A 6,000-nucleotide genomic window follows, 5' to 3' on the forward strand; every position below is an offset into this window, starting at 1 on the left:
TTTTAAATGCTCTCACACAAAAGGGAAACAAAATCAAGAGAATACATTTTATTCAGAGTTATAAGGCTTTAATGAAACATTTTATATTCAATTGGAAATTATGTATTTTAATGTTTTAATTTAACCAGTGGAAAAGTCACATGCACCTTTTATGTGAGTATGAAGAATCCTGTATGTCAAATGTAAATGTATTTATTAAAACTGAAATAAAATACTGTCTTAATTTGCTAGAGCTGGTATGACAAATACCAGACTAAAGGTCTGGCTTAAATAATAGAAAGTTATTGTGTCAGTTTTACATGCAAGAAGTCCTAAGTCAACTTCTCAACAGGCCGTGCTTTCTATCAGAGTTTTAGACTTCTGTTGCTGGCTTGCTAAAATCCCTGGGGTTTTTTGGCTTGCGTCTCTGCTTCCATCAAATGGCAATCTTTCTCTTCTTGAATCTGCCCCACTTACTTTTGACTGCTACTAACTTCTGCCTTCTACTCCGTGTCCAATTTATTTTACTTGTAAGGATTCAGCCATTTTGGCCCACTTAAATCAATTTGGCCTCTTCTAAATATGATCTTCAAAGACCCTATTCAAATCCATACCCTAAATAATGACATCCTCAAAGGTCCTGTCAACAAATGTGTACATACCTACAGGACAACAGATTAAGATGTGAATGTGTCTTTTGTGAACTACATGGTTCAATTCCCCCAAAATTGATATAAATCAATGGAATATGAAACTAAAATAATATAGTAGATAAAAAAAAACCAGTGGAAAATATGATACTTAAGTAAAAAGTAGAAACTTATTAGGAAGAATAAGCACATATTGAATAGAATAAATAGGTTTTTCAGTTTCCTGATAATTTAATTAGTGAAGATGAGTGAATTACATAAAAATGAAAAACAGGTATCTCTTCATGAAATGAAACACTGATAGTGAAGAAGACATAAATCTCATAATATACCAACATGATGAGGACCTTGCCAACATGCTGGTAAGTGAATGTTATAAATTCAAAGTATATAGAAGATTATTCAAGACAAATGAAAATTTGAAATGACCTGAAGATTTAAAGCATATACATAAAAGGAACATGACAGAGGTATTTCTAAATTTGACAACAGTACTAAACATTTACCAAAATAGTGATGCTGAAACTTTTCAGAGCAACATGAACAATTTCCATGAACAATTCTAGAGGAAAAATGATTATCTTTCTCATCTCTCAATAGAAATTATATTAAAAACTTGATGTTATAAAATAAAATATTTGAATAGCATTTAGCCTAAAATGTCAAAAATTAAATATTACACAGAAGTATTAATGGGTTAATTAGCAAACATGCTATGTTATCTTTTTGGATTTTGTGATTTTATGATTTATAAAATGTTAAGAACTTGACAATTGTTTTTATTTATTTTCTTACTTTATTTAAATGCCCCCTTATGAACCTATTTTTATATTGGATAAGTTTGCATTACTTTTCTTAAAAACTGACCCTTCTTTCAAGATTTTGGAATTTTATACCCCATAATGTCTAGCTCATCCCATGCTTCTAGGAGTACCCAGATCTTCTTGCTACATCCCTTACCACCTTCATCCCATCTCAAAGGAGATGTGACGCTATGAATATGCTTAGGGCATCATATTTATTATTGGTCCTCATGGAATAGAATGTTATCTTGTCTCCCACTTTCCATGTTCTGTTTTGTTTTGTTTTCCCCTCTCTAGATATCCCTTTCCTTGGAGCACTCTCATCTTCCTTCTTGTCTGTGATTAACCAAGCCTTTGATCCTTGTATTAAGGAACCCATCTAAGAGTAGGTCACAGCCAAAGAAAAGTGGCGCAGAATTATCTACACTAAATGAAAAGGGCTTTTAAAATTCTGCCCAGAGTTTTTCAGAAGAACCAGAATTTTCATAAGATTAAGAAAAAAATCACACAATAATGTATAAGTAAGTGTATGTGTGTATGTGTACATAATTTATTGAGTGGCCAAACAAAAAATATATATAGTGTTGAAGTGCATTATCCAAATTCTAGAGAATTATAACTCAGGGTTAATAAAATACTACATTTCTTTCACGTCACAACGAAAATTTAGTCATGAAACCATTAACATTTTACTTGTAAATTTGTTTGCCTTTGTAACAATCAAGTTTGCTTTATTACTGTTGACCTGCTTCTGGTTGGAAACATTATAATTTAAGACAACCTTAAATTTCTCTACATTAGACAAATAATTTATACTTGTAATTAATTGCAATTAAGATTTGAATTTAATAGGCAGTTATATTATTAATGTTTATTTCCTCCTTCTTAAAATCTACTTCCATCTAAGATACATAACTATCCAGAGACTGATTTAAATTGATTGATTTATATTATGCACATCATTAATTATCCTTTACCTTTTTCAATTTTTAAATGCTACAAAAAAGCTTTGAACTATATACCAAATCTATAAGTGATGAAAGCAAAAATTGTCATTGAAAAATATATGAACATTTTCATAGTAAAAATAAATGGTATAATTTAATCATTAGGAACTGCCTGCTGCATAAGAAGTAGTATATCTTTTTTATAAGATAACCTTTTTTCTCTCTTTTCTTCATGGTTTAAGATATAAAAGAGATAAAGAATTTAGGTAGAATTGTTTGACTTATGGTTGGTCTGGCTTGATGAATTATGAGATACTGTATAGTAAATAAGCAATTTAGATACTTCATTTCAAAACATCATATTTTCTTCTTGGGAATATTTAAGAATGATCTATTTTGATTAGATCTTTCGAGAGCATATTAGGGAAAATTTACAGGACCTTAGTCTCCTCTTTAATAGAATCTACTTTACTTGACATTTAGATACGTATTTGGGTTGATATATTCAATATAACTACGGGAATTTTTTGATTAAGGCATTTAAATTGCACCAAACTGTCAGTCAGAAAAAGAGACACTTATTACCATCTCGAGGGAAGAAGGTCTTACTGCTTGGCAGGTAGCAAGGACATAGCAATGCCTGCCACCAGTAACACAGTTCTAGGATATCAAACCACTCTATGGTTTGCAGGTGCTCAGTCACCAGCAAAAGCATGACTCAGATAGGCACTGGATGGACAACAATTTTATTCACAAAAAGCGGCAAAGCAAGGTCATTTTCACTAGTGGGTGCCAGTCCCCCACAGAGCCAGCAGGTGCCTATCTATGGCCTACCAGGCAGATGAACTATGCACAGCCCTCATGTGCCATAGTGAAAGGACATCACTCCTTTCCCACCAGAAAAAGATATACTAAAGGGGAAAGCCAGATATAACAGTACAATACATGCAGACTTTAGCCAAACTGTCTCCAGTGAATGTTTACGTGTGTTTTGGTCAAAGAGAAAGGAATATGCTATCTGCTAGAGGACATGCTTACCTCAAGGTCCTCCTGAGAAGGGAGTCAGCCTGCACTGCTCACCCTATCCTAGGAGTCAGGCTAACACCCTCCAAGCATCGAGTAAAGTCTACGTGTGGCTCCTAGGGAAAGGCTGCTGACTGCCCTCAGACCATTCCTTCCCACAAGAGTGTCCTTGTTGAGGATTTTTAAAAAATTTCTGTGAATTTTCCAACTCTTTGCAAGATGAATAAAATGATGAAACGTTCTATAAGAAAGAAAAATTAAGAGAGAAGTTCTCTTAGGCTTGTAATAGAGAAGCTAAAAGTGCTTTCTCTTAGTAATTCACTAGCAGAACATTACATTTAAAATCAGGAGAAATCTTAGGACTTCTCTCTGTTAACCTCATGTGATCCCGCAAGAGCTTCTCAGGGTTAACCTCATGTGATCCCGCAAGAGCTTCTCAGGGTAAGTACAATGTGTGATGCTCCTTTATTTCCATTCTGGACTTACAAAAACTTTTTATATTTCTTCAATTCTTACTTCTTCATTGGTGTTGCCCATGTATTCTTTTCTGTCTCTCTCTCTCAAAAAAAAATATTCCATCTGTCATCCTATCCACATCCCTGCCCTCTCACGTCTTACTTCATATCTGTGGACTCTAATTTACCACTGCTTCCTTTCCTTTTGCCCACAAAATGCTCAGTTCACATATTGACACTATCTTTTTACAGACATTTGCACTGAAGCTTGTTCCTTTCTTTAACTGATGAATTTTAGTTCATCCACACTCTCCCCTGACCCATTTTCTCATATTCATTTCAATAATTGCTTTTAATTTGCTTCTGAACCCATAACTACAAAACAGCTGCACTTTATTTGGTTACGCATATCTAATAAATTTTTACTTTCCTTGACTTCTGCACAGCATTTAAAAGTGAAGAATTCTGTGATATCTTCAAGTTACATCCTTTTCAACATCCCTGAAAATAGTCTAGATTTCTTTCAGCCCTGGGCAACTTTTCTCCTTTCCTCCCTTCCACTTTCTTATACTTCCTCTTTTGGTCTTTCCCTTTTCCTTTATCTATATAGTCTCTCACTCTCTAAAATCCCTTTATTTTCATGGCTTTAACATAAACATTTACAAGAATAACTAACATCTACATCTTCAGAGCTGACTTCTTTTCTGATCTGTGTTCACATAAATATCTACTGGATCTATCAGCTTGGATGTTGTGTCATCTCAAAAGCATAATAATAAATTTGAATTTATTATTTTCCCTTAACATATCCAATTCTTCAATCCATCGTTTCTTCTTTACTCTATATCCTTTTAATTTTCTTTCCTCATTTCCTCCCTTACCTCTTTTTTTCCTCTGCAGTCCTCCTTCTCCATATCTTTTTTTTTCTCCTTTTCCTCCTATTCCTTCTGCTTCTCTCTTATTCTGCTCTTTCCTTTTATCTGTTGGTGACATTATATTTTTTCTTATTGTCCAAATTAAAATTATTAGGCTCCTTGTTATATTTTTTCTTGTGTAAATCAATTGGTATTAAATATTAAAATCAATATTTCTCCCAAATATGAGAGGTATTATTTTGCCTAATTTTAAAATATTGAAAATAGAGGTGTAAAGAAATTAATTGCTCATAATTCTTTCTTAAGCATGTAACACAGCATTGAATTTTTTCAGAGGTTTCTCCATGTTCATAAATCAAGTCCTGACCTCTACCTATACTCTACAATTAGGCCCATACATAAAAACATTTAATTTTCCTTGCAATTGTCATGAGAACCCAACACTTGCCTATATATAGCTTTCAAATGAAGTGTATTAGTCAGGTTCTCTAGGGAAACAGAATCAATAAGAGATGTCTGTTAACAGTATGAGATTTTATAAGAGTCTCTCATATGACTGTGGGGATGCACAAGTCCAGATTCCACAGGTAGGCTGCCTTGCCAGATGAAAGCAAATTGTTTCTTTGGTCCTTACTAATGGCAATTGAGAAAAAAAACATTTATCAGATCAACCGCTGCATGCCATGTACCAGGGGATGTGTTGATTTGCTCAAGTAAAGATACCATATCTGGGACAGCAACTGCAATTGGAGTCACCACCTCATTAAGTTTACAATAGTCTACTGTCATCCTCTGAGGTCCAACTGTTTTCTGCACAGGCCAAATAGGAGAGTTGAATGGTAATGTGATGGGAATCACCACCCTTGCATCCTTCAAATCCTCTGTGGTAGCATTAATCTTTGCAGTTCCTCCAGGGATCTGGTATTGCTTTTGACTTACTATTTTGCTAGGCAGCAGCTGTTCCTGTGGCTTCCATTTGACCTTTCCAACCATAATGGTCCTCACTCCAAAAGTCAGGTATCCAATGTGGGGATTCTGCCAGTTACTGAGTATGTCTTCCAATTACACATTCTGGAACTGGGAAAATAACCAAAGAATCATTCTGGGGAGATGGACTTGAGCTAAAACCCCATCAATCACCTGACCTCCATAGGCCCCTACTCTGACTGGTGGACCACAGTGACGTTTTGGGTCTCCTGAAATTAATGTCCCTACTGACTCATTGTTTAATAATCCCCAATATGTGTTATCATTTCATTTTCCCCAAT

General features: G+C 34.4%; 1 pseudogene; it reads right to left on the minus strand.

Annotated features, from left to right (window-relative positions):
* Nucleotides 1-5,725, minus strand: part of LOC101447886 (SREBP regulating gene protein pseudogene) — a 31,088-nt pseudogene extending 25,363 nt beyond the window's left edge.
* Between the last annotated feature and the right edge of the window lie 275 nt (nt 5,726-6,000).

This window comes from Dasypus novemcinctus, chromosome 1 (genome assembly GCF_030445035.2).
Source record: "Dasypus novemcinctus isolate mDasNov1 chromosome 1, mDasNov1.1.hap2, whole genome shotgun sequence".
Taxonomy (NCBI): Eukaryota; Metazoa; Chordata; class Mammalia; order Cingulata; family Dasypodidae; genus Dasypus; species Dasypus novemcinctus.